Source organism: Manis pentadactyla, chromosome X, assembly GCF_030020395.1.
Source record: "Manis pentadactyla isolate mManPen7 chromosome X, mManPen7.hap1, whole genome shotgun sequence".
In the NCBI taxonomy this organism is placed as follows: Eukaryota; Metazoa; Chordata; class Mammalia; order Pholidota; family Manidae; genus Manis; species Manis pentadactyla.
Window position 1 is genome coordinate 71819846 of NC_080038.1, and position 13473 is coordinate 71833318.

General features: G+C 38.2%; 1 long non-coding RNA gene across 1 annotated transcript in view; it reads right to left on the reverse strand.

Moving 5' to 3' along the window:
- LOC130681860 (uncharacterized) overlaps positions 1–13267 on the reverse strand; it is a 139467-nt gene extending 126200 nt beyond the window's left edge. Inside the window, exon 1 of the long non-coding RNA XR_008995068.1 lies at positions 13157–13267. This is a non-coding gene — a long non-coding RNA (uncharacterized LOC130681860). The remainder of the gene's footprint in view (positions 1–13156) is intronic.
- Between the last annotated feature and the right edge of the window lie 206 nt (positions 13268–13473).

A 13473-nucleotide genomic window follows, 5' to 3' on the forward strand; every position in this document is an offset into this window, starting at 1 on the left:
CAGCTCATTGACTGCTGTTCCCATCTCCATCCTCCATCCATATTGTCTCAGTCTTAGGATGGAAAGCCACAGCCCACCACTTTGGGGGCTAACCATGACTAGAGCCATCTGTGTACCAAGCATCTTCAGGTATAGGGGTTTTTCCCTCCTGATAAGGAATCTCAGCTACCAATGGCTCAAAAGCAATTTCTTCCTTCTTTCCACTGGTATAGGTTACTGGCCCCAGTAAGCTTTGGAGTTCTCCACATAAAGGGCTAGTAGAGAAGGGGCTGTGCTGCTGTAAACATGCACCCAATTTGGCCAGTGTAGGTGTCTGTGACATGCCACTCCATGGCCTTTGGGTCCAGTCTTGCACACACCCTGCGATGGGATAGGTGGTTATTACCTTGGTCAGAGCTGTTCCTGTGATAGGCTCTGTAGCCAGCAAGGCATGGTACACAACAGCCAGTTGCTTCTCTATCAAAGAATACAAGACCTCTGCTCCCTTTCATAGTTGTAAGAAGAACCCAATTGGTTGGTTTGTCCATTCAAACCACTGCCAAAGCCCCTATCCATAACCATCTTTGGTTACATGAACATCTAGTTCACAGGGCCTTGATGAGTCCATTACTTTCAAGGCCTGTAAGACCTTGACTGCCCGCTTGGCAGGAGTAAAACAGCTGCACATGTCTCACCCCAGTTCCACCTGATGTGATTTCATACCAACCGGTATAAGGGCTTCAGAATTTGTGCCGAGTGTAAGACAACACTCTCCAGTAGCCCAAAAGACCCAAAAACTCTTGTAATACTGCCACAGTGGTAGGGGTGGGGAAATCCTGGACTTTGTCTATAACTGCTTCAGGAACAACTTTAGTTTTACCCAACCAGTAAACCCCCAAGAACTTCCCAGAAAACCAGGTCCCTGAACCTTGGTGCTGTTCACAACCAATCCTTTTTCCTGTAGATGTTGCAACTGCCTAGGAACAGCCCCTTCTAAATCTGAAAGACAATCAAATGTGAGCATAATATCATAAATGTACTGATACAACCACACTGTTTGCAGTTTCTTCCATGTGGCCAAGTCCTGGGCTACAAGTCCATGACAGGTGGTGGGACTGTGGAGATATTTCTGTGGAAGGACAGTGAATGTCCACTGCCGGCCTTCCCACATTAAGGAAAACTGTTCCTGGCTTTTCTGTGCTATGTCAATAGAGAAGAAAGCATTAGCAAGATCTACTACATAAAAATACATTCCCAGCTCATAGCTGAGAGTGTCCAGAATGTCTCCTATAGAGGGGACAGCAGCATGCAAAGGGGGTGTGACTTTAGTCTATTCTCTATATAGTCCATCTCTAGTCTACAGTCATATGCCAGGAGCCATCTGGCTTTCTCGCTGGCCACACTGGGGAATTAAAAGGACTATGAGTAGGCTTTATGATGCCCACCCTCTCCAACTCCTTTAGAGTTTCACCAATTTCCTTGTGTCCCCCAGGCAATTTATACTGCTTAATATTTGTCACCCACTGAGTTACAGGCAGAGCTACAGGTGAGTGCTTAGCATGTCCCCTCAGAATGCCTTTACCACACATACCCTCAGTATGAACTCACCTTCAGTGGTCTGTAACCACAGGCCCTGCAGGATATCCACCCCCAAAACATATTCAGGGATGGGAAAAATGTACACGATATACTCCTTTGGGGGTAAATGTCCTATCCCCAATGAGATTTGGGATTTCTTCACTCTAATTGGCTCACCCTCATAGCCATCTATCACAGCAAGGGTCCTGGGAAAATGCTCAGGGTTGCCATGAATCAGACAACACTCAGCTCCTGTCCACCAGTGCCAGGACACATTATACATTCACAGTGGACCAATGAATTGTTCATTGATTGAAATAATGACTTTAAAACTCCAATAATTAAGACAATATAGTACTGACACAAGAATAGACAAAAACATATGGTGAATCAAATAGTCTGTTAACAGACTCACACATACAATAACTTGATTTTTTAGATGTAAATCAAGTTATCTCAAAAGGGGAAATCAGAGGTGGAGCCAAGATGGTGACATGAGTAGAGCAACGGAAATCTCCTCCCAAAACCACATATATTTATGAAAATATAACAAAGACAACTCTTCCTAGAGTAGAGGCCAGAGGACACAGGACAACATCCAGACCACATCTACACCTGTGAGAACCCAGGGCCCCACGAAGGGGGTAAGATCCAAGCCCCAGCCCAGCGGTACCGGAGTGCCCCTCCACGCAACTCCCGGTGGGAGGAGAGGAGTCGGAGCCAGGAGGGAGAAGGGAGCCCAGGACTGCTGAACACCCAGCCCCAGCCATCCAGACCAGAGCTCAGACACAGTGCATGTGTGGAGTCCTGGATACTAGAGAAACAGAGCAGCAAGACCGGTGAAAGGGTCCCTGAGGCCGGCACCTGAGGACAAAGAAAAGCGAGAGGCCTTTTTTTTTAAATTATTTATTTAATTTTTTATTGTTGTTGTTTTGTTTTGGCAAGTGCTTTTTGGAAGTCTTAAAGGGACAGGGTAGGACACTTAGTCCAGAGTCAGGGAATCTAGGGATCTCTGGACACTCTAACCCCCTGGGCAGCAGGGAGCATGGAGGCTCCTCACGGAGATAAATAGCCTCCCGGCTGCTTCCCCTCCAACACTGCTCTACCATTTTGGAGCAGCAGCCCGAGACAGGCCACACCCACAGCAACAGTGGAGATAAATTCCATAGCAGCCGGGCAAGAATCAGAAGCCCTGTTTGTATGCAGCAGCCCAGCGCAAGCCACTAGAGGTCGCTGTTTTCTCAGGAGAGGAAGGCCACAAACCAACAAGAAGGAAAGTTCTTCCAGCCACAACTCGTCCCAGCTCTGCAAACTATTTCTATCACCATGAAAAGGCAAAATTACAGGCAAACCAAGATCAAAGAGACAACACCAGAGAAGGGGACAGACCTAACCAGTCTTCCTGAAAAAGAATTCAAAATAAAAATCATAAACATGCTGATGGAGATGCAGAGAAATATACAAGAGCTAAGGGATGAAGTCCAGAGGGAGATCACAGATGCCAGGAAGGAGATTACAGAAGTGAAACAAACTCTGGAAGAATTTATAAGAAGAATGGATAAGATGTAAGAGGCCATTGATGTAATAGAAACAAGAGAACAGGAACGCATAGAAGCTGACACAGAGAGAGATAAAACGATCTCCAGGAATGAAACAATATTAAGAGAACTGTGTGACCAATCAAAAGGAACAATATTCGTATTATTGGGGTACCAGAAGAAGAAGAGAGAGAAAAAGGGATAGAAAGTGTCTTTGAAGAAATAATTGCGGAAAACATCCCCAAAGTGGGGGAGGAAATAATCAAACAGACCACAGAAATACACAGAACTCCCAACAGAAAGGACCCAAGGAGGACAACACCAAGACAAATAATAAATAAAATGGCAAAGATCAAGGACAAGGAAAGAGTTTTAAAGGAAGCTAGAGAGAAAAAGGTCACCTATAAAGGAAAACCCATCAGGCTACCATCAGACTTCTCGACAGAAACATTACAGGCCAGAAGAGAATGGCATGATATCTTTAATAAAATGAAACAGAAGGGCCTTGAACCAAGGACACTGTATCCAACATGATTATCATTTAAAAATGATGAAGGGATTAAACAATTCCTAGACAAGCAAAAGTCTAGGGAATTAGCCTCCCACAAACCATCTCTACAGGGCATCTTACAGGGACTGCTCTAGATGGTAGCACTCCAATAAAGAGCACAGAACAAAACACCCACCATATGAAGAATGGAGGAGGAGGAATAAGAAGGGATAGAAGAAAAGAATCTCCAGACAGTGTATATAACAGCTCAATAAGTGAGCCAAGTTAGGCAGTAAGATAAGAAAGAGGCTAACCTTGAACCTTTGGAAACCACGAATTTAAAGCCTGCAATGGCAATAAGTACATAACTATCAATAGTAACCCTAAATGTAAATGGACTTAATGCACCAATCAAAAGACATAGAGTAATAGAATGGATAAAAAAAAAAAGACCCATGTATATGCTGCGTACAGGAAACTCACCTCAAACCCAAAGACATGCACAGAATAAAGTCAAGGGATGGAAAAACATATTTCAGACAAACAACAGAGAGAAGAAAGCAGCGGTTGAAGTACTAATATCAGACAAAACACACTTAAAAAACAAAGAACGTAACAAGAGATAAAGAAGGACACTACATAATGATAAAGGGCTCAATCCAACAATAGGATATAACCATTCTATATATATATATATGCACCCAACACAGGAGCACCAGCATATGTGAAACAAATACTAACAGAACTAAAGGGGGATATAGACTGCAATGCATTCATTCTAGGAGACTTCAACACACCACTCACCCCAAAGGATAGATCCACTGGGCAGAAAATAAGTAAGGACACGGAAGCACTGAACAACACAGTAGAGCAGATGGACCTAATAGACATCTATAGAACTCTACATCCAAAAGCAACAGGACATACATTCTTCTCAAGTGCACATGGAACATTCTCCAGAATAGACCACATACTAGGCCACAAAAAGAGCCTCAGAAAATTCCAAAATATTTAAATTCTACCAACCAATTTTTCAGACCACAAAGGTATAAAACTAGAAATAAATTCTACAAAGAAAACAAAAAGGCTCACAAACACATGGAGGCTTATTGACATGCTCCTAAATAATCAATGGATCAATGAATAAACTAAAATAGAAATCAAGGAGTATATGGACACAAATGACAACACAAAGCCCCAACTTCTGTGGGACGCAGCGAAAGCAGTCTTAAGAGGAAAGTATACAGCGATCCAGGCACACTTGAAGAAGGAAGAACAATCCCAAATGAATAGTCTAACATCACAATTATCGAAACTGGAAAAAGAAGAACAAATGAGGCCTAAAGTCAGCATAAGCAGTGATATAATAAATATCACAGAAGAAATAAACAAAATTGAGAAGAATAAAATGATAGCAAAAATCAATGACACCAAGAGCTAGTTCTTTGAGAAAATAAAGAAAATAGATAAGCATCTAGCCAAACTTATTAAGAGAAAAAGAGAATCAAAACACATGAACAGAATCAGAAATGAGAACGGAAAAATCATGACAGACTCCACAGAAATACAAAGAATTATTAAAGACTAATATGACAACCTATATGCCAATAAGCTGGTAAACCTAGAAAAAATGGACAACTTCCTAGAAAAATACAACCTTCCAAGACTGACCAAAGAAGAAACACAAAAGTTAAACAAACCAATTATGAGCAAAGAAATTGAAATGGTAATCAAAAAACTACCCAAGAACAAAACCCACGGGTTGGATGGATTTACCTCGGAATTTTATGAGACACACAGAGAAGACATAATACCTACTCTCCTTAAAGATTTCCAAAAAATAGAATAGGAGGAAATACTCCTCAACTCATTCTATGAAGCCAACATCACCCTAATACCAAAACCAGGCAAAGACCCCACCAAAAAAAGAAAATTAAAGACCAATATCCGTAATGAATGTAGGTGCAAAAATACTGAATAAAATATTAGCAAACCGAATTCAAAAATACATCAAAAGGATCATACACCATGACCAAGTGGGATTCATCCCAGGCATGCAAGGGTGGTACAACATTCAAAAATCCATCAACATCATCCACCACATCAACAAAAAGAAAGACAAAAACCATATGATCATCTCCATAGATGCTGAAAAAGCATTTGACAAAATTCAACATCCATTCATGATAAAAACTCTAAGCAAAATGGCTATAGAGGGCAAGTACATCAACATAATAAAGGCCATATAAGATAAACCCACAGCCAACATTATACTGAACAGACAGAAGCTGAAAGGTTTTAATCTGAGATCGGGAACAAGACAGGGATGCCCACTCTCCCCATTGTTATTTAACATAGTATTGGAGGTCCTACCCACGGCAATCAGACAAAACAAAGATATACAAGGAATCCAGATGGGTAAAGAAGAAGTTAAACTGTCACTATTTGCAGATGACATGATATTGTACATAAAAAACCCTAAAGACTACACTCCAAAACTACTAGAACTGATATCAGAATACAGAGAAGCTGCAAGATACAAAATTAACACACAGAAATCTGTGGGTTTCCTATACACTAACAATGAACCAATAGAAAGAGAAATCAGGAAAACAATTCCATTCACAATTGCATCAAAAAGAATAAAATACCTAGGAATAAACCTAACCAAAGAAGTGAAAGACCTATACCCTTAAATCTACACGTCACTCTTAAGAGAAATTAAAGATGACACTAACAAATGGAAACTTATCCCTTGCTCGTGGCTAGGAAGAATTAATATCGTCAAAATGGCCAACCTGCCCAAAGCAATATACAGATTTGATGCAATCCCTATCAAATTACCAGCAACATTCTTCAACAAAGTGGAACAAATAATTCAAAAATTCATATGGAAACACCAAAGACCCAGAATAGCCAAAGCATTCCTGAGAAAGAAGAATAAAGTAGGGGGGATCTCACACACCAACTTCAGGCTCTAATACAAAGCCATAGAAGTCAAGACAATTTGGTACCGGCACAAGAACAAAGGCACAGACCAGTGGAACAGATTAAAGACTCCAGACAGTAACCCAAACATATATAGTCAATTAATATTTGATAAAGGAGCCATGGACATACAATGGCGAAATGACAGTCTCTTCAACAGATGGTGCTGGCAAAACTGGACAGCTACATGTAGGAGAATGAAACTGGACTATTGTCTAACCCCATACACAAAAGTAAATTCGAAATGGATCAAAGACCTGAATGTAAGTCATGAAACGATAAAACTTTTAGAAAAAAACATAGGCAAAAACCTCTTAGACATAAAAATGAGTGACCTCTTCTCGAACATATCTCCCTGGGCAAGGAAAACAAAAGCAAAAAGAACAAGTGGGACTACATTAAGCTGAAAAGCTTCTGTAAAGCAAAAGACATCATCAAAAAAACAAAAAGTTATCCTACAGTATGGGAGAGTATATTTGCAAATGACAGATCCGATAAAGGCTTGACATCCAAAATATATAAAGGGCTTACCCACTCAACAAACAAAAAACAAATAATTCAATTAAAAAATGGGCAGAGGAACTGAACAGACAGTTCTCCAATAAAGAAATTCAGATGGCCAACAGACACATGAAAAGATGCTTCACATGGCTAATTATCAGAGAAATGCAAATTAAAACCACAATGAGGTATCACCTCACACCAGTAAGGATGGCTACCATCCTAAAGACAAACAACAACAAATGTTGGTGAGGTTGTGGAGAAAGGGGAACCCTCCTACACTGCTGGTGGGAATGTAAATTATTTCATCCATTGTGGAAAGCAGTATGGAGGTTCCTCAAAATGCTCAAAGTAGACTTACCATTTGAACCAGGAATTCCACTCCTAGGAATTTACCATAAGAATGCAGCATTCAAGTTTGAAAAAGACAGATGCACCCCTATGTTTATTGCAACACTATTTACAATAGCCAAGAATTGGAAGCAACCTAAGTGTCCATCAGTAGATGAATGGATAAAGAAGAGGTGGTACATATACACAATGGAATACTACTCAGCCATAAGAAGAGGGCAAATCCTACCATGTGCAGCAACATGGATGGAGCTGGAGGGTATTCTGCTCAGTGAAATGAGCCAAGCGGAGAAAGAGAAATACCAAATGATTTCACTCATCTGTGGAGTATAAGAGCAAAGGAAAAACTGAGGGAACAAAACAGCAGCAGAATCACAGAACCCAAGAATGGACTAACAGGTACCAAAGGAAAAGGGACTGGGGAGTCTGGGTGGGTAGGGAGGGATAAGGGGGGGAAGATGAAAGGGTGTATTATAATTAGCATGCATAGTGGGGGGGTGGGAGAAAGGGGGAGGGCTTTACAACCCAGTGAAGACAAGTAGTGATTCTAGAACATTTTGCTTTGCTTATGGACAGTGACTGTAAAGGGGTTTTTGGGGTGACCTGGTATAGGGGAGATCCTAGTAAACATAATATTCTTCATGTAATTGTGTATTAATGATAACAAAAGAAAAAAAACAGTTCCTGTGTGGTGATCTCCAATAAGTTCTTCACAATGATATAAAGGGCATATCAGAGTGTGGGCAAAGGGTTTGTTTGTGTTTATACTGAGGATCAAAGCCTAATTTGGCTACCCAGGAAACGAATTAAGATAAGATATGAAGAAGAACTTCCAACATCAACATTCTCTGGAAGAGTCATTCCAGAAGATGATCATCAAAAAACTTCAACAAAGATCCCGGTGCTGTTGAAGTTGCAGCTGCATTCATCCCACCGGTTCCTGGACTTGCCATTGGAATGAAGAAGAAGATATCTAAGCTGGCCTGTGCATATAGTAAAAAAAAAAACTTTGACTGGATCTATACTGTTGGAACTCAACCAAGAATTAGGAGAAGTGCAAGTTGCAGTGCTCCAAAATCTTGAGACTACGGACAACTACTATTAAAGAACATATGGGATGTGAACAGTTCCCAGGAATGTGTTGTTTTAATTTGTCTGATTTTTCTCAAACTATTCAAATTCAGTTAGAGAATACCCGTCATATCATTGATTAGTTTTCACAAATGCCTAGGGTGCCTAACTGGTTTTCTTGATTTCACTGGAGATGGCTGGTAATTGTAGGTCTGCTTTGGTTATGTAGCTGTATTCCTATTATGTTAATGTGTGTGCACAATTTAATTAGTAGTTTCAAACCTATACATGCTTATGTTACTCTACAAGAAGATATGTCAAAGAAATAATCAATCTTCCCATGTTTTCTTCCGTCTGCTTCTTCTATAGCTTTTCTTCGTCCTTCCTAATTACAACCCTTTAGTAGAATTCGTGCCTCATAACGAAATTACCGAGATTCATAATTCTTCCAAGTGGTAAAGATACCTCAAGACAAATGCTGGGCATAGAAGCCATAGAGCACAAATCTTCAAAGAAGTAAAAAGCTAACCTTTTCAAAGAATATTGCTTCTCTCTCACTTACCAACTTTACATTTCCCTGTATGTCCCCGGAAGATGACTGGTTAGCCAGAGACGGGTAAGATTCCTCAAGGGAGGAACAACCTAAGACAGGCACAGTCGCAGGGGGGCCATCAGGTGAGAAATTGGGGATCAACAGAGGTGAGGCTTAGAACCTCACAACCCCTGTTTTGAGAGAAATCTTCTGCATCTGTGGATGTTTTGTTGCCCTTGTCTAGCTTGGATTAATACTTAGTCTATAGGCACACACCTGGTCATCTACATTTGCCTTCTTACAGCACTAAACTATGTTTACTGCCTTTATCTTGCATCTACCTACCACTTCAGCATTTTATTAGATAATAATAATAATAATAATAAGGGAGAAATGTGGGATTCACATATAAATCAAGTATAAAAATCAAATGAATAATCATATTTGACCAGATTGTTTATAGTTCATAATGCATGATCAAAACCAAAAGTTTCTGTGATGACTGCCCTTGCACTCTTCACCATGTAAGAATTTATTCACTATGTAAGAATTTGTTCACCATGTAAGAACTTGTTCGTTATGCTTCAGTAGATTGGAGACTGCTGAAAATTAGGCTTGGGGTTGTTTAATGATTGTGCATTGAGTCCCCTATACAGAATTTTATTGTTGTTAACAACCATTTGATCAATAAATATGAGAGATGCCCTCTCAAAAAAAAGGGGGGAAATTGACATCTTTCAAGTAGTAATTTGGAAAAAATGGATGCTCAGAGGCAAGAAAAAATAACTAACATAAACCTCACATCTTTCATAAAACTATTCAAATTGGATTATAAACCTGAATATAAAACACAATATATAACTATAAGACTTCTAAAAAATAACACAGGGGAAATCTACATGATCATGGCTTTGGTGATGAGTTTTTAGATACAACATTGAAAGCATAATCCACAAAAGAAAATTAATTGTTAATATGGACTTTTTAAAATTAAAGTTTCATGTTCAAAAGAAACTGAAATTATTTCAAAAATGAAAAGGGTAGGCATAGACTGGGAAAAAATACCTGCAAATCACATATCTCGCAAAAGACTCTTCCAGAATATATAAAGAAAATTTAAAACTCAACAATAAGATAAAAAACAACACAATTAAAAATGACAAAAGATATGAGGAGATACTTTACCAAAAAATATATACTAGTGATTAAGCATATGAGGGATGCTTACATCATATGTCATTAGGGAAATGCACATCAAATCTACAGATGTTACTATATATATATTAGAATTTTTAAAATCAAGATAATACTATAAACTTTTTCAAATGGTTGAAATTTAAAAAATACTGCTTATACAAAGTTCTGTGAGTATGCAGAACACAAGGAATTCTCATTCATCTGGATGGGAATTAAAAATCAAACACTTTAGAAAACAGTTTGGCAGTTTCTTATAAAGTAAACACAGACTTGACACAGGTGCCACAATCATGCTCCTAGGTACTTACCAAACTGTTCTGGAAACATATATCCACACACAAATAACTGCATGCAAAAGTTTATGCAAAGTTGATTCATGATCACTCAAAACTGGAGACAACAAAGGTGGTCCTTTAACAGGTTAATGGATAAACCAGGAATGAACAACTATTCAACAAAGAAAGAAATGAGTTATTAATAAATACAAAATGGGTGACTCTTAAATGTATATTGCTAAGTGAAAGAAGCCAGTCTGAGAAGACTACATGCTATCCATTACATTTATTTGACATTGTGGAAGTGTCAAAACTGGAGAAGGAAAAGAAAAGATTAGTAGTTGCCAGGGATTTGGAAAGAGAACGGGGTTTGACTAAGTGAAACATAGAGAATATTTTAGAGCTGTGAAACTATTTTATATAGCACTTAATTACACTACACATTTTTAAATACATAGAACTTTATTTAAATGTGAATGAACATAAATGGATTAAAAATTTTAAAACATCAGCTCAGAGGTCATGGGTACCCAAAATGTAATGTAGAATGTGACAAAACTATGCGTCTGTGTTGCAAATGTGAGATATAACCTCTTTGAGGTGGGTGGGGCCAAAGAAGTGCTGATCTAAATAAATTTGGAAATGACTAGATTTTGGAAGTCTGAAAACAAAAGGAGGTGTACATAGGCAGTTGGTAAAGTTGTTTCTCATGGAGGTAAAAGTCAATTTTGAAACTATGATACATGTCACTGGAATTGAGCAGATATGTAAAGGTATGGAAGACAGTAAGAGAAAGGTTTTTTACTTTAGGAGTGGGAGGTTATAGATAAACAAGAAGGAAAAGCTAGAATGAACCATGTGGTATTGGATTGGAGTTGGAGATATAAGATAAATGAATATGAACTGTTTAACTTAATATACATATAGATGGATATATATATAAACATACATACACATGCATATAAATGCATAAATATACACGCATGCATATGTATATATGTATACTGAGGTATGAAATGCACAAGATTATCCTGGAGAAATTTATAGAACTAGGAAGTAAGAAAAATGTAAAAAATAACAAAATGATGAGGGTATGTTAAAGAGACCAAGCGGTCAACCAGAAGAGGTCATAATAGCCAAAGCTGGCATAATTTGAGTAGAAAAATTAAAAATGTAATAATACAGAATTCCAAACAATTTATGTATGTACTCTCCCCTCAAGGAGGTAAAGCGTAACGCTGTATGGGCTGCACGTATTGACTTAATGATAAAGAGTATGTAAAAAGGAAGAAGGAAGGAAAGAAGGAGGAAAGGAAGGAGGAAGGGAGGAAAATAAGAGTTGAAACACTCTGCCAAGTGGTCAAGTTTAACATCATCATTGATGTCGTGTTGATAGCATGTACCTTTGATATGATATAATGAGAATGGGTCTTTACCTCTGGTAAACTCACTTTTTCATGAGGAAAACTTTAGACAAATTTCAGTTGAGGAACATTCTACAAAAATATCTGATCAGTTCTCTTTGAAACTGCTCAGGTCATCAAAAACAAGGGAAGTCTGAGAAACTGTCACAGCCAAGCACAGCCTATGGAGGCATGATGACTAAATCCAATGTGGTGTAGCACCCTGAGTGCAATCCCAGAACATAACAACATTAGCTAAAAATTAGTATAAATGAATGATTGAATTTAGTTAATATATCAACATTAACATTGGCTCCCTAGTTGTAAAAAATGAACTAATATAAGATGTTAATATTAGGGAAAACTGTGTCTGGGATATACGGGAACTTTTGTATTATCTTTGCAAAAATTTTGTAAATCTAAAGCTGTTCTTAAATGAAATGTTTATCTCAATGTAAAAAATAAAGTTGTTCACTATTGGGTTATCTTTATATTACAAGTTGTTACATGGTTATAGTAGTGACCTGGCTTTAACATTCAAAAGAGACAATCCTTGAAAGGATAGTAGAAATTCAAAATCAAACCTAGGTTCCTGGATACACTTGTGGAATGCCAACACTTGATAACATTAATACCACACAATTTTGCCTAACTGATGGATGAAAAATGCATCGAACATTTACCTTATTATAAATTACTTGTGATATTGATGAGCTTTACATTTTCAATGGCTACTTTTAGTTCCTTCTATGTGAATTACTTGTCCATATTCTTGGAGAACGGGTTGATTGATATCCATTTTTATTGTTTTAAATTCTGGAGAGACTTTTGCTATACACTTTCCATATAATTTTTTCTGATATGTCTCTGTATTTTTTTGACCATTTTATTTATTTATTTATTTATTTTTACAGAGGGCATGTCTCATATTTATTCATCAAATGGTTGCTAACAACAATAAATTTCTGTACAGGGGACTCAATGCACAATCATTAATCAACCCCAAGCCTAATTCTCAACAGTCTCAAATCTTCTGATGTATAACGAACAAGTTCTTACATGGTGAACAAGTTCTTACATAGTGAATAAGTGCTTACATGGTGAACAGTGCAAGAGCAGTCATATCACAGAAACTTTCAGTTTTGATCACGCATCATGAACTATAAACAATCTGGTCAAATATGATTATTCATTTGATTTTTATCCTTGATATATATGTGAAACCCAAATTTCTCCCTTATTATTATTATTACTATTATTATTACTATTATTATTTTTAATAAAATGCTGAAGTGGTAGGTAGATGCAAGATAAAGGCAGTAAACATAGTTTAGTGCTGTAAGAAGGCAAATGTAGATGACCAGGTGTGTGCCTATAGACTAAGTATTAATCCAAGCTAGACAAGGGCAACAAAACATCCACAGATGCAGAAGATTTCTCTCAAAACAGGGGTTGTGAGGTTCTAAGCCTCACCTCTGTTGATCCCCAATTTCTCACCTGATGGCCCCCCTGCGACTGTGCCTGTCTTAGGTTGTTCCTCCCTTGAGGAATCTTACCCGTCTCTGGCTAA